Raw genomic sequence first — 19,463 nt, forward strand, 5'->3', positions numbered from 1 at the left:
TTCTTTAAAAAAAAAATATATATATATATATATAATTGTGTTTTAGATTTTGGGGTACATGTGAAGAACATGCAAGATTGTTGCATAGGTACATATATGACAATGTGGTTTGCTGCCTTCCTCCTCATTACCTATATCTGGCATTTCTCCCCATGTTATCCCTCCCCAACTCCCTACCCCCTACTGTCCCTCCCCTATTCACCCCAACAGACCCCAGTGTGTGATCTCCCCTCCCTGAGTCCATGTGTTCTTGTTGTTCAACACCCACGTATGAGTGAGAACATGTGGTGTTTGATTTTCTGTTCTTGTGTCGGTTTGCTGAGAATGATGGTTTCCAGGTTCATCCATATCCCTACAAAGGACACAAACTCATCATTTTTTATGGCTACATGTATTCCATTGTGTATATGTGCCGCATTTTCCCTGTCCAGTCTATCACTGATGGGCATTTGGGTTGGTTCCAGGTCTTTGCTATTGTAAACAGTGCTGCAATGAACATTCATATGCATGTGTCCTTATAGTAGAATGATTTATAATCCTTTGGATATATACCCAGTAACGGGATTACTGTGTCAAATGGAATTTCTATTTCTAGGTCCTTGAGGAATCACCACACTGTCTTCCACAATGGTTGAACTAATTTACACTCCCACCAACAGTGTAAAAGTGTTCCTGTTTCTCGGCATCCTCTCCAGCATCTGTTGTCTCCAGATTTTTTAATAATCACTATTCTAACTGGCATGAGATGGTATCTCAATGTGGTTTTGATTTGCATTTCTCTAATGACCAGTAATGATGAGCCTGTTTTCATGTTAGTTGGCCTCATGTATGTCTTCTTTTGTAAAGTGTCTGTTCGTATCCTTTGCCCACTTTTGAATGGGCTTGTTTTTTTCTTGTAAATTTGTTTTAGTTCTTTGTAGATTCTGGATATCAACCCTTTGTCAGATGGTTATATTTCAAAAATTTTTTCCCATTCTGTTGGTTGCCGATTCACTCTAATGATTGTTTCTTTTGCTGTGCAGAAGCTTTGGAGTTTAATTAGGTCCCATTTGTCTATTTTGGCTTTTGTTGCCAATGCTTTTGGTGTTTTAGTCATGAAGTCCTTGCCTACTCCTATGTCCTGAATGGTTTTGCCTAGATTTTCTTCTAGGGTTTTCATGGTGTTAGGTACTATGTTTAAGTCTTTAATCCATCTGGAGTTAATTTTAGTGTCAGGTGTCAGGAAGGGGTTCAGTTTCTGCTTTCTGCACATGGCTAGCCAGTTTCCCAACACCATTTATTAAACAGGGAATCCTTTTCCCATTGCTTGTTTTTGTCAGGTTTGTCAAAGATAGATGGTTGCAGATGAGTGGCATTGCCGCCGAGGCCTCTATTCTGTTCCATTGGTCTATATCTCTATTTTGGTACCAGTACCATGCTGTTTTGATTACTGTAGCCTTGTAGTATAGTTTGAAGTCAGGTAGTGTGATGCCTCCAGCTTTGTTCTTTTTGCTTAAATTGACTTGGCTATGCGGGCTCTCTTTTGGTTCCATATGAAGTTTAAGGTGTTTTTTTCCAGTTCTGTGAAGAAGGTCATTGGTAGCTTGATGGGGATAGTGTTGAATCTATAAATTACTTTGGGCAGTATGGCCATTTTCATGATATTGATTCTTTCTAACCATGAGCATGAAATGTTTCTCCATCTGTTTGTGTCCTCTCTTATTTCATAAAGTACCTCTTCAAGGAGAGTTACTTCATTCTTTTGTTGCTTTGTGGATTTTGTTCAGTTCTTTTTTCAACATGCTAAGAACCTGGACAACTCACAGTCAAGATGTTCCATCTGGTAACAATTGTGTAAATAAGTCTGTCTTGAAATAAAACATTTAGAATAGATTTCTTCAATGGCTATTCCCTGGAATCTGAGTAATAGGTATATTTTATGCACACACACACACACACACACACACACAAACCCAGAAAATAAATTCCCCGTTCTCCCCAGCAGTTAGTGCTGAGAGTGCAGAGAGTGTGCTCCAGGCTCGGAACATACATTTATTATTAAAAAATAAAAAAAAATCTTAAAACATCTTTTTAAAAAACCCAAAAAATTTTACAAAAAAATCCGTGCCTTCCCTGCTGGAGACATTTTTTTTTCTTCCTCTTTTGTAAAATAACCCAGTGAAGCAGTGGAGACCGACCGATCTGCCTGCCCAGGGCTCACAGCGGCTCCAAGAAAGAACCCTCCAAAAAGGAACCAAGAGATCAAGGCCTTCCCGCTGCCCGGACAAACATCATCACCACCCTCGCTCCCCGCCCGCAGCTGACAGTCAGCGGCAGCCAATCGACCTGGTTCTGTGGCCCTTGAGTAGTTTTCTTTTTCTTTTTCTTTTTTTTTTTTTGAGACGGAGTTTCGCTCTTGTTACCCAGGCTGGAGTGCAATGGCGTGATCTCGGCTCACTGCAACCTCCGCCTCTTGGGTTCAGGCAATTCTCCTGTCTCAGCCTCCCAAGTAGCTGGGATTACAGGCATGCATCACCATGCCCAGCTATTTTTTTTTTTTTTTTTTTGTATTTTTGGTAGAGACAGGGTTTCACCATGTTGACCAGGATGGTCTTGATCTCTTGACCTCGTGATCCACCCGCCTTGGCCTTCCAAAGTGCTGGGATTACAGGGGTGAGCCACCGCGCCCAGCCGAGTAGTTACGATTCCAGATGATTTTTGTCCTTCTGAGCTTACCCCCGCTCTCCCCGCCCTGCTCCACCCCGCCCCAGCACTTGCTCTCTTCTCATGGAAAGGTCGCTGCCTGTGGTCCTGTGGGCAGCCATGCCAAGATGAACCCCAGTGCCCCCAGCTACCCTATGGCCTCGCTCTATGTGGGCGACCTCCACCCGGACGTGACCAAGGCTGAACGAGAAGTTCAGCCCTGCCAGGCCCATCCTTTCCATCCAGGTCTGCAGGGACGCGATCACCCGCTGCTCCTTGGGCTAGGCCTATGTGAACTTCCAGGAGCCAGCTGACGCTGAGAGTGCTCTGGACACCATGAATTTTGCTGTTATAAAGGCCAAGCCAGTACGCATCATGTGGTCTCAGCCTGATCTATCACTTCAGAAAAGTGGAGTGGGCAACATATTCATTAAAAATCTGGACAAATCCATTGATAATAAAGCACTGTATGATACTTTTCTGCTTTTGGTAACATCCTTTCGTGTAAGGTGGTTCATGATGAAAATGGTTCCAAGGGCTATGGATTTGTACATTTGAGACACAGGAAGCAGCTGAAAGAGCTATTGAAAAAATGAATGGAATGCTCCTAAATGATCGCAAAGTATTTGTTGGACGATTTAAGTCTCCTGAACTTGGAGCTAGGGCAAAAGAGTTCACCAATATTTGCATCAAGAATTTTGGAGAAGACATGGATGATGAGCACCTTAAGGATCTCTTCGGCAAGTTTGGGCCTGCCTTAAGTGTGAAAGTAATGACTGATCAAAGTGGAAAATACAAAGGATTTGGATTTGTAAGCTTTGAAAGGCAGGAAGATGCACAGAAAGCTGTGGATGAGATTAATGGAAAGGAGCTCAATGGAAAACAAATTTATGTTGGTCGAGCTCAGAAAAAGGTGGAATGGCAGATGAAACTTAAATGAAAAATTTGAATAGATGAAGCAAGATAGGATCACCAGATACCAGGGTGTTAATCTTTTTGTGAAAAATCTTATGAGTATCGATGACGAACGTCTCTGTAAAGAGTTTTCTCCATTTGGTACAATCGTTAGTGCAAAGGTTATGATGGAGGGTGGTCACAGCAAAGGGTTTGGTTTTGCATGTTTCTTCTCCCAGAGGAAGCTACTAAAGCAGTCACAGAAATTAACGGTAGAATTGTGATCACAAAGCCATTGTATGTAGTTTTAGCTCAGTGCAAAGAAGAGCGCCAGGCTCACATCACTAATCAGTATATGCAGAGAATGGCAAGTGTATGAGCTGTGCCCAACCCTGTTATCAGCCCCTACCAGCAGCACCTCATTCAGGTTACTTGATGGCAACTATCCCACAGACTCAGAACCGTGCTGCATACTATCCTCCTAGCCAAATTGCTCAACTAAGACCAAGTCCTCACTGGACTGCTCAGGGTGCCAGACCTCATCCATTCCAAAATATGCCTGGTACCATCCACCCAGCTGCTTCTAGACCACCATTTAGTACTACGAGATCAGCTTCTTCACAGGTTCCACGAGTCACATCAACACGGCGTGTTGCTAACACATCACAGACAATGGATCCGTGTCCTGCAGCTGCAGCTAGCTACTCCTGCTGTCCACACCATTCCACAATATAAATATGCTGTGGGAGTTCGCAGTCCTCAGCAACATCTTAATGCACAGCCTGCTGTTCATGTACAAGGTCAAGAACTTTTGACTGCTTCCATGTTGGCATCTGCCCCTCCTCAAGAGCAAAAGCAAATGTTGGGTGAAAGGCTATTTCCTCTTATTCAAGTTATTTACCCTTTTCTTGCTGGTAGTATCACTGGCATGTTGTTGGAGATTGATAATTCAGAACGTCTTCATATGCTTGAGTTTCCAGAGTCACTCCATTCTAAGGCTGATCAAGCTGTAGCCTACCAAGCTAAAGAGGCTGCCCAGAAAGCCAATAACAGTGCCACCAGTGTTCCAACTGTTTAAAATTGATCAGGGACCACGAAAAGAAACTTGTGCTTCACTGAAGAAAAATATCTAAACATCGAAAAACTTTAAATATTGTGGAAAAAAAAGTTGCGAAATATAAAATAAATAAATAAAGGAGAGGACACTTTGAACCTTATGTACCAAGCAAATGCCAGGTCTAGCAAACATAATGCTAGTCCTAGATTACTTATTGATTTAAAAACAACAACAACAACAACAAAAATAGTAAAATATAAAAGCAAATTAATGTTTTATAGACCTTGTGAAAAAGAATTTTCAGCAAAGTACAAAAATTTAAAGCATTCCTTTCTTTAATTTTGTAATTCTTTACTGTGGAATAGCTCAAAATGTCAGTTCTGTTTTAAGTAACAGAATTGAAAACTGAGCAAGGAAACATAATTTGGATTATAAAATTCTTGCTTTAATAAAAATTTCTTAAACAGTGAAAAATAAAATAAAATAAATTCCCCTTTGCATTTCAGCATGAGACATGCAATGCTCATTGTCAATGAGTTGAAGAAGCAAGTAGAGACCACCTAAAGTGGGGGTGGGCAAGGTTCCTATGAGTTCTGAAAAGCAAGCTCATGAAGTCAAGACCAGCACAATTTCAACCACCCCTGACCTTTCTAACATTGAGTGTAACTTTAATTCTTCAGGATGACTCACTGGTCGTGTAGAGACAAATGGAAACAACCCAGGACATATTTTCTGTGCTGTTTGATATCAGAGAAACACTCCTTTCATCTGCAAGATCAGAATGCCTCTCTTTCTGCAATACAGAACTTTGGGTGCCACCTTGCTCAACTTTAAATTCTGTATCCTCAGAAGACTGGGTCATTTCATTCCACTTAAAACAGCCATCACATGTATGCTTCTGGTCAGCAAAAGGATTCTGACTCTATTGACTCAAAAAGAGGACTCCGAGGGAGGACTCAAGATGGCGCAGTGAGAACAACCCAGGATTGAAGCTCTCGGTGAATGCAGGGAGAGGGTGAGTCAGGGCCGCATTTCCAGATGGATCTTTGTTGCCCACAGAACGGGGAAATTCCCAGGTATAAAAGAGACGTGGGACGCCAGGCAGAGGTTTTGGCTGGTGCAGCCAGCGGCTGGTGCGGCTGGCGGCCGGTGCTGTAGCACAGTGGTGCTACACAGTGCTCTGCACAAAGCGCACTGGTCCAGGTGCCCTGTTGAACCGGCAGTCTGAGACTTGAGAGGGCTGAACTTGAGACTGAATGGGACTTGGACAGTGAGCCAGCCCAGGAGATTCCAGGGAAACAGCGTTTGGGGTAGTGCAGTGGGACAAACAAAATGGCGATTCCAAACGCTCCCGGTGGAGAGGTTCCCTGAGGGCACAGCTGAACCCAGTATGGTGCAGCTCCGTGGGAAAGGGGCATCCGCCATTACTGAGGCAATCCGCCCCTACTGAGGTACACACCCATTACTGACGCAGCCTGCCATTGCCGAGGCAACCTGCTACAACAGAGAGACTCTGCCGCAGGGCATAGCCCGTGGCAGCAGGGCGGAGACCACAGCAGAAGGGCAGAGCCTGCAGCAACAGGGCGAACCTCACACCAGTAGGGCAGAGCCTCGGCAGGCAAATAGTGACTAGACTGCCTCCTAGCTGGGCAAAACAGCACAACGGACACTCACAAAGAAAGCCCCAACCCCCCTGAGACAGAGCATCTGAGAAAAAAAGGGTTTTTTTTAATGAGTTCTGTTGCAGCAGAATTAAACGTAGCATGCTTAACAGCCCTGAATGAACAACAGAGCTCACAGCTCAGCACTTGAGCTCCTATAAAGTACAGACTGTCTCCTCAAGCAGCTCCCTGACCCCTCTATATCCAGAAGACTGACATTTGGCAGGCATCATCCTGGGACAAAGATAGCAGAAAAAGAAACTGGTAGCATCCCTCACTGTTCCACAGCTGCTATAGGTGCACCCCTGACAAGCAGGGCCTGGAGTGAACCACAGCAGTCAAACAGTGGAGGGGCTAGACTGGTAGAAGAAAAACCAAGTAACAGAAATACTTCATCATCAACACTCTGGGCATCCACTCAGAGACCCAATTGAAAAGTCAGCAACTACACAGATGACAGGTGGATATAACAACAAAGATGGGAAGAAACCAGTGCAAAAAAAAGGAAAACACCTGAAACCAGAACACCTCGCCTCCTACAAAGGAAAAAAACTCCTCACCAGCAAGGGAACAAAGCTGGACAAAGAATGATTGTGATGAAATGACGGAATTAGACTTCGGAAGGTGGATACTGAGAAACTTTTGTGAACTAAAAGAACATGTTTTAAATCAATGCAAAGAAACTAAGAACCTTGAAAAAAGACTTGAAAAAAGATTTGAGGAAATGATAACAAGAAAGGATAACTTAGAGAGGAATATGAATGAATTAAAGGAGCTGAAAAACACAATACGAGAACTTCACGAAGCATGCACAAGTTTCAACATCCGAATTGACCAAGCAGAAGAAAGAATATCAGAAGTCGAAGATCAACTCAATGAAATAAAATGAGAACCCAAGATCAGAGAAAAAAGCACAAAAAGGAATGAACAAAGTCTCCAACAAATGTGGGACTATGTGAAGAGACCTAACCTACGTTTCATAGGTGTACCAGAATGTGACGAAGAGAATGAATCCAAGCTGGAAAATACTCTTCAGGACATTATCCAGGAAAATTTCCCCAACCTAGCAAGACAGGTCAACACTCAGATGCAGGAAATACAGACCACAAAGATATTCCGCAAGAAGAGCAACCCCAAGGCACATAATCATCAGATTCAACAAGGTTGAAATAAAGGAGAAAATACTAAGGGCAGCCAGGGGGAAAGGTCGGGTCACCCACAAAGGGAAGCCCATCAGACTCACAGCAGATCTCTCGGCAGAAACACTACAAGCCAGAAGAGAGTGGGGGCCAATATTCAACATCCTTAAAGAAAAGAACTTTCAACACAGAATTACACATCCAGCCAAACTGAGCTTCATAAGTGAAGGAAAAATAAAATCCTTTGTGAACAAGCAAGTACTCAGAGATTTTGTCACCACCAGGCCTGCTTTACAAGAGCTCCTGAAAGAGGCACTACACATAGAAAGGAACAATCAGTACCAGTCATTCCAAAATCACACTAAATGCTAAACAGCATCAACATAATGAAGAATCTACAACAACTAATGGGCAAAACAACCAGCTAGCATCAAAATGGCAGTATCAAATTCACACATAACAATATTAACCCTAAATGTAAATGGACTAAATGCACCAATCAAAAGACACAGACTGGCAAATTGGATAAAAATCCAAAACCCATCAGTGTGCTGTATCCAGTAAACCCATCTCACATGCAAGGATACACAAAGGCTCAAAATAAAGGGATGGAGGAAGATTTACCAAGCAAATGCAGGGCAAAGAAAAAAGCAGGAGTTGCAATTCTCATCTCTGATAAAATAGACTTTAAAGCAACAAAGATCAAAAGAGACAAAGAAGGCCATTACATAATGGTAAAAGGATTGATACAACAAGAAGAGCTAACGATCCTAAACATATATGGACCCAATACAGGAGCACCCAGATACAAAAGGCAAGTTCTTAATGACTTACAAAGAGACGTAGACTCCTACACAATAATAATGGGAGACTTTAACACTCCACTGTCAATATTAGACAGATCAACCAGACAGAAAACCAAGAACGATATCCAGGGCTTGAACTCAGACCTGGAGCAAGCAAACCTGTTAGACATTTACAGAACTCTCCACCCCAAATCCACAGAATATACATTCTTCTCAGCACCACATCACACCTACTCTAAAATTGACCACATAATTGGAAGTAAAGCACTCCTCAGCAAATGCAAAACAACTGAAATCATAACAAACAGTCTCTCAGACCATAGTGCAATCAAGTTAGAACTCAGAATTCAGAAACCAACTCAGAACCGCACAGCTTCCTGGAAACTGAACAACTGGCTCTTGAATGTTGAGTAGATAAACAATGAAATGAAGGCAGAAATAAAGAAGTTCTTCGAAACCAGTGAGAATGAAGACACAACATACCAGAATCTCTGGGACACATTTAAAGCAGTCTCTAGAGGAAAATATATAACAATAAGTGCCCATATGAGGAGAAAGGAGAGATCCAAAATTGACACCCTATTGTCAAAATTGGAAGAGCTAGAGGAGCAAGATCAAAAAAACTCAAAACCCTGCAGAAAACAAGAAATAACTAAGATCAGAGCTGAACTGAAGGAGACAGAGACACAAAAAACCCTTCAAAAAATCAATAAATCCAAGAGCTGGTTTTTTGAAAAGATCAACAAAATAGACAGACCACTAGCCAGATTGATTAAAAAGTAAAGAGAGAACAACCAAATAGATGCAATAAAAAATGATAAAGGGGAAATCACCACAGATTCCACAGAAATTCAAACCATCATCAGAGAATATTACAAACAACTCTATGCACATAAACTAGTAAACCTGGAAGAAATGGATAAATTCCTGGACTCCTGTGTTCTCCCAAGCCTAAACCAGGAGGAAGCTGAAACTATGAATAGACCAATAACAAGGTCAGAAGTCGAGGCAGCAATTAAGAGCCTACCACTCAAAAAAAGTCCAGGTCCAGACGGGTTCACAGCCGAATTCTACCAGACACACAACGAGGAGCTGGTACCATTCCTTCTAAAACTATTTCAAACAATCCAAAAAGAGGGAATACTTCCCAAATCATTTTACGAGACCAACATCATTCTGATACCAAAACCCGGCAGAGACCCAACAAGAAAAGAAAACTTCAGGCCAATATCCATGATGAACATAGATGCAAAAATCTTCAATAAAATATTGGCAAGCCGATTGCAACAGCAAATCAAAAAACTTATTCATCATGATCAAGTAGGATTCATCCCGGGGATGCAAGGCTGGTTCAACATATGCAAGTCTGTCAACGTAATTCACCACATAAACAGAACCAAAAACAAAAACCACATGATTATCTCAATTGATGCAGAGAAGGCATTCGACAAAATTCAACAGCCCTTTATGCTAAAAACCCTCAATAAACTCGGTATCGATGGAATGTATCTCAAAGTAATAAAAGCTATTTATGACAAACCAACAGCCAATATCATACTGAATGGGCAAAAACTGGAAGCACTCTCTTTGAAATCCGGCAATAGACAAGGATGACCTCTTTCACCACTCCTATTCAATATAGTACTGGAAGTTCTAGCCAGAGCAATCAGGCAAGAAAAAGAAATAAAGGGTATTCAAATAGGAAAGGTGGAAGTCAAATTGTCTCTCTTTGAAGACGACATGATAGTATACCTAGAAGACCCCATCGCCTCAGCCCAAAAACTCCTGAAACTGATAAGCAACTTCAGCAAAGTCTCAGGATATAAAATCAATGTGCAAAAATCACAAGCATTCGTCTACACCAATAACAGACTTAAAGAAAGCCAAATCAAGAACGAACTGCCATTCACAATTGCTACAAAAAGAATAAAATACCTTGGAATACAACTCACAAGGAATGTAAGAGACCTCTTCAAGGAAAACTACAAACCACTGCTCAACGAAATAAGAGAGGACACAAACAGATGGAGAAACATTCCGTGTTCATGGTTAGGAAGAATTAACATCGTGAAAATGGCTATACAGCCCAAAGTAATTTACAGAATCAACGCTATCCCCATCAAGCTATCGTTGACTTTCTTCACAGAACTGGAAAAAACCACCATGAACTTCGTATGGAACCAAAAGAGAGCCCGCATAGCCAAGTCAATTCTAAGCAAAAAGAACACAGCAGGGGGCATCACACTACCAGATTTCAAACTATACTACAAGGCTACAAGTAATCAAAACAGCATGGTACTGGTAGCAAAACAGAGACATAGACCAATGAAACAAAACAGAGGCATCAGAGGCAACACAACATATCTACAACCATACAATCTTTGATAAACCTGACAAAAACAAGCAATGGGGAAAGGATTCCCTGTTTAACAAATGGTGTTGGGAAAACTGGCTAGCCATGTGCAGAAAGCAGAAACTGGACCCCTTCCTGACACCTTACACTAAAATTAACTCCAGATGGATTAAAGACTTAAACATAAGACCTGGCACCATAAAAACCCTAGAAGGAAATCTAGGCAAAACCATCCAGGACATAGGAGTAGGCAAGGACTTCATGACTAAAACACCAAAAGCATTGGCAACAAAAGCCAAAATAGACAAATGGGACCTAATGAAACTCCACAGCTTCTGCACGGCAAAAGAAACAGTCACTAGAGTGGATCGGCAGCCAACAGAATGGGAAAAAATTTTGCAGTTTACCCATCTGACAAAGGGCTGATATCCAGAATTTACAAAGAACTCAAACAGATTTACAGGAAAAAAACAAACAAGCCCATTCAAAATTGGGCAAAGGATATGAACAGACACTTTACGAAAGAAGACATATATGAGGGCAACAATCATATGAAAAAATGCTCATCATCACTGGTCATCAGAGAGATGCAAATCAAAACCACATTGAGATACCATCTCATGCCAGTTAGAATGGCGATCATTAAAAAACCTGGAGACAACAGATGCTGGAGAGGATGTGGAGCAAAAGGAACACTTTTACACTGTTGGTGGGAGTGTAAATTAGTCCACCCATTGTGGAAGACAGTGTGGCGATTCCTCAAGGCCTTAGAAATAGAAATTCCATTTGACCCAGCAATCCCATTACTGGGTATATATCCAAAAGACTATAAATCGTTCTACTATAAGGACACATGTACACGAATGTTCATTGCAGCACTGTTTACAATAGCAAAGACCTGGAATCAACCCAAATGCCCATTGATGATAGACTGGATTGGGAAAATGTGGCACATATACACCATGGAATAATATGCAGCAATCAGAAATGATGAGTTTCTGTCATTTGTAGGGACATGGATGAATCTGGAGAACATCATTCTCAGCAAACTGACACAAGACAGAAAATGAAATACCACATATTCTCACTCATAGGCGGGTGATGAAAAATGAGAACACATGGACACAGGGAGGGTACTACTAAACACTGGGATCTATTGGGGGGAAAAGGGGAGGGCCAGTGGGAGGGGGAGCTGGGGAGGGATAGCCTGGGGAGAATTGCCAAATTTGGGTGAAGGGGAGAAAGGAAGCAAAACACACTGCCATGTGTGTACCTATGCAACTGTCTTGCATGTTCTGCACATGTACCCCAAAACCTAAAATGCAATAAAAAATTTAACAAAAAAGAGGACTCCTTCTCCTTCCCATCCCTCCATCCCTTTAAGTTCCTCACTTCCTTTCCTTACCCAAGCCTCATCCCTCCCTGTCCCAAGCCTCATCCCTCCCCAACTTTTTACCTTCAAGGGGAGAGACGTTCAGACAGAGAGACAGCAGAGTGTTAAAGTCTCCCACTATTATTGTGTGGGAGTCTAAGTCTCCTTGTAAGTCATAAAGAACTTGCCTTATGTGTCTGGGTGCTCCTGTATTGGGTCCATATATATTTACAATCACTAGCTCTTCTTGTTGTATCGATCCTTTTACCGTTATGTAATGTCCTTCTTTGTCTCTTTTGTTCTTTGTTGCTTTGAAGTCTATTTTATCAGAGATGAGAATTGCAACTCCTGCTTTTTTTTTTTTTTTTTTTTCTCTCCATTTGCTTGGTAAATCGTCCTCCATCCCTTTATTTTGAGCCTTTGTGTATCCTTGCATGTGAGATGGGTTTCCTGGATACAGCACACCAATAGGTTTTGGATTTTTATCCAATTTGCCAGTCTGTGTCTTTTGATTGGTGCATTTAACCCATTTACATTTAGGGTTAATACTGTTGTATGTGAATTTGATACTGCCATTTTGATGCTAGCTGGCTGTTTTGACTGTTAGTTGATGCAGATTCTTCATTTTGTTGATGCTCTTTACCACTTGGCATGTTTTTGGAGTGGCTGGTACTGGTTGTTCCTTTCTATGTGTAGTGTAAAGCAGGCCTGGTGGTGACAACATCTCTGAGTACTTGCTTGTTCACAAAGGATTTTATCTTTCCTTTACTTATGAAGCTTAGTTTGGCTCGATATGGAATTCTGGGTTGAAAGTTCTTTTCTTTAAGGATGTTGAATATTGGCCCCCACTCTCTTCTGGCTTATAGGGTTTCTGCTGAGAGATCTGCTGCGAGTCTGATGGGCTTCCCTTTGTGGGTAACCTGACCTTTCTCTCTGGCTGCCCTTAGCATTTTCTCCTTCATTTCAACCCTGGTGAATCTGACGATTATGTGACTCAGGGTTGCTCTTCTTGAGGAATATCTTTGTGGTGTTGTCTGTATTTCCTGGACTTGAATATTGGCCTGCCTTGCTAGGCTGAGGAAGTTTTCCTGGATAATATCCTGAAGAGTATTTTCCAGCTTGGATTCATTCTTTTCGTCACACTCAGGTACACCTATCAAACATAGATTAGGTCTCTTTACATAGTCCCACATTTCTTGGAGACTTTGTTCATTCCTTTTTGTGCTTTTTTTCTCTAATCTTGCCTTCTTGTTTTAATTCATTGAGTTGATCTTCAGCCTCTGATATCCTTTCTTCTGCTTGGTCAATTCGGCTGTTGAAAGTGTTTTTCAGCTCCATCAATTCACTCATATTCCTCTCTAAGTTGTCCATTCTTGTTATCATTTCATCAAATCTTTTTTCAAGGTTCTTAGTTTCTTTGCATTGAGTTAGAACATGTTCCTTTAGCTCACAGAAGTTTCTCATTACCCACCTTCTGGAGTCTGATTCTGTCATTTCATCACACTCCTTCTCCATCCAGCTTTGTTCCCTTGCTGGTGAGGAGTTGTGATCCCTTGTAGGAGAGGTGTCTGGTTTCAGGTGTTTTCCTCCTTTTTGTGCTGGCTTCTTCCCATCTTTGTGGATTTATCCACTTGTCATCTGTGAAGTTGCTGATTTTCAGATTGGGTCTCTGAGTGGACGTCCAGATTGTTGATGATAAAGTTATTTCTGTTTCTTAGTTTTCCTTCTAACAGTCGGGGCCCCTCTGCTGTAGGATTGCTGAGGTCCATTCCAGGCCCTGCTTGCCTGGGGATCACCTGCAGCAGCTGCAGAAGAGTAAGGGTTACTACCAGTTTCTTCTTCTGTTGTCTTTGTCCCAGAACGATGCCTGCCAAATGTCAGTCTGATCAGTCCTTTGTGAGGTGACTCTTTGGATATACGGGGGTCAGGGAGCTGCTTGAGGAGACAGTCTGTTCATTATCGGAGCTCAACTGCTGAGCTGTGAGCTCCATTGTTCATTCAGAGCTGCTAGGCAGGTTCATTTAAGTCTGCTGCAGCAGAACTCATAAACCCCTTTTATTCCCCAGGTGCTCTGTCCCAGGGTGTTAGGGCTTTATTTATGAGTATCCGTTGTGCTGTTGCCTTTTTTTCAGGGGCAGCAAGGAGGCAGCCTAGTCACTGTCTGCCTGCAGAGGCTTTGCTGAGCTGCTGTAGGCTCCGCCCTGCTGCCGTGTGAACTTCCCTGCAGTCCTGTTTATATGGGTGTGGTTAGAACTGCCTCGGCAATGGTGGCCCGCCTCTGTAATGGCGGACTCTCTCTGTTATGGCGGGTTGCCTCAGCAATGGCAGGCTCCCTCAGCAATGGTGGACTACCTCCATAGGGGTGAATTGCCTTGGTAATGGTGGACGCCCCTCCCCCACAGAGCTGGGCCATCCCAGGTTCAGCTGTACTTGCCATGAAACTCTCAATCCCGAGCGTTTCCAGTTGCTGCATTTTTTGTTTTGTTTTTGTGGAGGTGGGACCTGCTGAGCCTGATCACCTGGCTCCCTGCCTCACAGCCTTTTTTTTTTTTAAGTTGAATGGTTGACTCTCTCCCAAGTGTTCCAGTCGCCGGCTGAAGGGGCGCCGGGATCTGTGTGATTTTCCGTGCAGCAACCCATTGTGCCGGCTGAAACAATGGTGCTGCCCGGGAATCTTCTGGCCTGGCTCTCTGTTTCAGACCCCTGTTTAATCAGATGAATGGGTGAATCTGCCTTCTCAGAACTCCAATTGCCAGCTTAAAAGGGCAACCAGACCAATGTATTTTGTACAGAGAACCGCTGTGCTGGGGCACTGGCCAAACAACCGCACCAGCCAAAACAGCCGCGCTGGCCAAAACAGCCGTGCTGGCGACCCTTGGGGCTCCTCTGCCTGGGAATCTGCTGGCCTGTGGGCAATAAAGATCCATCTGGAAATGCGGCGTCCACTCACCCTCTTCACTTTCACTGGGAGCTGCAATCCTGAGCTGCTCCTAAAGGGCCATCTTGGATCTTCCCCCTGCTTTTTGTTTTCTTTTGGTACACAATGAATTGCATTTTTTTTTAATGCATCCACACTTCAGCATTTAGTGGTCCTGAACAGAAAGTGGAAAAATGCAGCACTTCTCCAGGAAGTCAAACCCACCAATTTCCAGGATCTGCTGTGCACACAGAGTTCTTTAATCACTGCTGAGGATCTTGAGACACAACACCACCAAAACCAAAGGATGTGTTGAGTTCAAAGTTCTTTGTGTTCCAGATGCCAGATTCCAAACTAGATCCCAATGGGTTGCAAGGATGACCAGATAGAATTCTGTTTAAAACTTCTTTGATTTTTAAAAATTGAAGAAGAAATGAAAAGAAAACAATTCAGAGGGATCGTGTGTGCTTCCAAGTGTCTTTGTGAGGCCTTTCTCCAAGTTTAACCACTGAAGACTCTGAGAGCTGGCAGGTCTGAGTAATCCTGGTTGACTGTTCTTTTCACCTTATCAAAATCTTAGCCAAAAAATCTCATCAGCTGTTGATGACAGCACAGGGTGGCAGGGCTGAGGACCTGATACTCAATTCCCAGGCTGGTGGCAAGTGAATAAATGCAGATCCAAAACTAAACAAGGGAGGTCAGAGACCATTCCAAGTTTACCTGGCTTCTGGCAAAAGCAAGAAAAGTGTCATGGAAAGTATTGGGTTGTGACAGTGCAAAAAGGGACTTGAGGAAGGGGGAGGAAAAAACAGCACCCTCGATAAAGTGGGGTAGAGAAGATTTGGGGAGATCCCTGAATTCCTCACCACAGGCCAATCTCAGAGGGGAGTGGAGGGGTTACGGTCTGTGCTTTGGCAAGAGTGGGAGTGGGGACAAGAGGATGGCTTGGAAGGGGCATCATTTAAGACTTAAAGAAAAAAGCCAGGGATGCAGGCAAAGCACGCCACATACTCAGCAGTAGTTCCACAGGCTGCAATCCTCAATCATCCCATCTACTCTAACAAGCTCCCCCAGGCTACAGGGCTATTGCAGAGAGGGGATGGAGAGGGGAAGGGGGAGATGGCAGAGACCCCAGGCCATGTCATCAGTGGCAAGGTGATTGTGTGGTGTGTGTTTTTACAGTTGAGTTAGATGTGTCCCACCAGTTATGATGGGAATCAATTTAAATGGACTTTCTTGATCCCAGAAGCTCAACTATGTGAATAGTCGTTACACTTGACATGATGATTTGTTATAGCACAACTGATGTATTTCAAATGGACAAAAAATTAGTATCATTTATAGTGTCTTAAAATATATTTCATTTGAACTGAAGCTTTCTTTGTACTTTCAGGTCTACAAGATGTACCTAGAAAATTTACCTCTATGAAAAATGCAGACTTCTTAAACTGAATGAGGGAGGAGGGAAGACCCTGTGGTTTCACTTTTTGATAACTGCTACCAAGGTGCCCTTCAGGTAGCTGAGGGAGTTTCATATTTTCTTTAGATATCATTAGTTGCTGAAGCTCTTGCAAAACAACTTTGTATCTCTTATTTTTTTAATGTATTTTGTATCCTTCAGCCAGCTCACACCAGCAGAACCACTTTGATGCTATATGAATTCTGCCATTTTGCTAGCACTGATAAGGCTCTTGGTCCACTACTCCATTAGAACTCTTAACTCCATTCATATTAAATTTTGTTTCACATCTTACAAAGTAGGGTGCTCCTGGGTATTTAGGTCCACATTCTATTTTAAGGCGTATATTTGGTTTTCATCAATTGTTCTTGGAGCCCCAGTTATCGTCCCTGTCCATCTTGTAAGTTTCATGTCTTCATCGTCTTCTAGACCCCGGCCACCTGTGCCATAACCCACTCCTTTCTGGCCTTGTCCAGCCCTTCCAACAGTTGGCAATTGTGAGGAACTTTCACTCCCAAGCCAGTGGTGGCATCACTCCTCTAGTGCTTATTTTTTGGACTGGTTGCTCTGTTAGGAAACTTGGCTAATGGAGGGCCAGCTCATTTGTATTTGTAGTTTAATTTGTCCTTTGCTAAATGCAACACGGTCCTGGCTAGGCAAATTGTTCTCTTCCATTCTGGCAAATGAAGAATGCTAGAACATGATGGCAGCCTCAGTTGAAAGTTAGAGACATACCATGATGCTCCATGATTCCTTTCCAGGGCCTGTCTTCCCATCCCCCAGCTGCAAAGAGCTCACAGCTGTGCTCCTTGATTGACTTGCCTTCACCCAGGTTGCTGCCTCACTCCAGGTTACAGGGGTGGTCAGGGGCTAAGGCAAGGCTGATGTGGTGAACCAATGGCTTGATCTTCGGGTCAGTTTGGGACAACTAAGAAGGATCGTTCCCAGCTTCAGAGTCCCATGGGATTGGTTGAGGTCTCCATGGCAATGGAACCATAATTCAGCCTTTTTTTTTTTTTTTTTTTTTGCCCCATCTTGCCTTCCTTCTACCTTTACAGCTACATGCATGGGTTTCCAGAATATTCGTGAGGTCTTAGAAAACTAACGTTTAACTTCATAAAGGGATATATCCAAGCATCTTTCTCTGAATGAGAGGGCGAAAAGAAAGTCACACACTTCCATAATCTATACATCAACTGAGTAGAAAGGCTGTAGGTTAGCAATGGCACAGGAAGTTGACTTTTACCATCAAGGGGAGAGACATTCTGCTGCCTAGAAGTCTGTCTATCATGAGTGCAGTTAATCTACCAGGCCTTGAGGATCACTGTGTTTGGAGTCGATGGCAGCTGAGCATCCTTGACTCCCTCTGAACTGCTTCTGTGGGGAAGAACACTGCCTAGTGCCCGGCCTTCACAGAATCCCTCCAGTCAGTTTTGCAAAAGAAACCACCAGATAGTGAAATTTCAGAAACGGATAAGAGCTTAGAGGCCATTCCATGTGGTGATTTCCATCATGGAGTGTCCAGACTTTTAAAAAGCAGAATTGGAGTTCTTCAAGTTATTTTCAATACTTTAAAAAGCCAAATTGAAATGATGTGTTTACCATGTAATAGCAGGAATGAACAGGCTCATCAATACCAGCAAATCAGTTTATTCTTCAGTTCAACAACTTCATTAAACACCTACTTGATGCTAGACCCTGAAGACACAGAGATGGATAGGCAGATGAGTTCCTGGCCATAGAGAAGTTTACTTTCTGGAGGCCCAGATAGACAAAACAAAGTAGACAGGTAGACTTATTAAAAAACATATGGTGGCTAGCATGAAGAAAGAAAAATAATCAATAATGTCACACAGAAAAACAGAGTGGAATCTAGAGAAAGGAGTCAGAAAGGACCTTGCTGAAACTAACACCTTTCATTTGATTCAATCAGTTAAAAATGGAAAACAAATGAAATAATCTATACAACAAACCCCCATGACACAGATTTACCTATGTTAAAAAACCTGCACATGTACCCTTGAACTTAAAATAAAAGTAAAAAAAGCCGATTATAAAGCTGCACAGGTTAGACAGTTACTTTTGGTTGTATGTAATTCATGAACTTACGTTAACTTATGGGAAAGTAAGGTCTGACTCCTGGCAAAATAAACTACTTACAATTAAAAAAAAAAAAAGGAAAACAAAGTAATTGTTAATAAATATAATTCTTTTGACAGATGATAGTTTTCAAAATGTGAGTACCCACTAGAATTGACAAAAATGGGTCTTCTTGTATGAAACGGTTAAAACCACTGATCTAATTCCATCTCCCATTTAAGAAATACAAAAACAGGAAACTTGGTGAGATCACATCACTCATCTTTGACCAGAGGAAATAAGACTTAGGTCTCCCACTGCTTAGTATGGGGCTCTTCCCGTTATATCACGCCTTGAGTTGCCGAGACAGCCCAGAAGCAGTGTGGAGCGTGTTGCAGAGATGCGACTGCACTGAAGCCTCCTTACTCAGTCCTCTGCCTCTTACTCACAGTGTGTTCTTGGGCAGGCTGTTTTATGCCTCAGTTTCTTCATCTATAAAACAGGGATGCAGATAACAGTACTTCTCTGAGGTGGTACTACCTGTCCAGTGAAGGAGCTGAGGCACTGAGATCACTCAGCTCATCTGCAAGTGGGGGTGAAAGGACAAAGGCCAAGGGTAGTTAACCCATGGGCGCATCTGCTCAATCAGGAAACAGCCTCAGCCGGTGGGGCTGAAGATCCTGCTGCTCCAATGTTGCTCTGGTACTGTGTCTCTGGGAAGGTCATCTCTGGTCCCTGGGCCTCCCTTTTCCCTTCTAAAAATTGTGACTCCTATTTGTCCCCATCTCAAGAAGGAATGATAAAATCCAAGAAGTGTTAAATGGTATTAACCCCTTGGAGAAGGTTTCCCTGTAGGATACAGAGGTGGAAAAAAGTTTTTCTCACTCATCTCTAGGTTCATGGCTGAGGGCCCTATAACAAAAGACAGGGTAACAAGAGAGAAAGACATGTACATTTATTTAATCCAAGTTTTATGTGACACAGGAGCTGTCAGAAATGAAGACCCAAAGAAACAAGGAAATGTGTATTTTTATGCTTAGGTTT

The 19,463-nt window shown here is 42.7% G+C and overlaps 2 pseudogenes; one reads left to right on the forward strand and one right to left on the reverse strand.

Moving 5' to 3' along the window:
• The first annotated feature begins 2,653 nt into the window (after positions 1-2,653).
• LOC100403422 (polyadenylate-binding protein 1 pseudogene) lies at positions 2,654-4,660 on the forward strand (annotated as a pseudogene).
• A 10,387-nt stretch (positions 4,661-15,047) lies between these two features.
• On the reverse strand, positions 15,048-17,088 carry LOC108592074 (ubiquitin-conjugating enzyme E2 variant 1-like; annotated as a pseudogene).
• Positions 17,089-19,463: the final 2,375 nt, after the last annotated feature.

The sequence above is a fragment of the Callithrix jacchus genome, chromosome 6 (assembly GCF_049354715.1).
Source record: "Callithrix jacchus isolate 240 chromosome 6, calJac240_pri, whole genome shotgun sequence".
Lineage (NCBI taxonomy): Eukaryota > Metazoa > Chordata > Mammalia > Primates > Cebidae > Callithrix > Callithrix jacchus.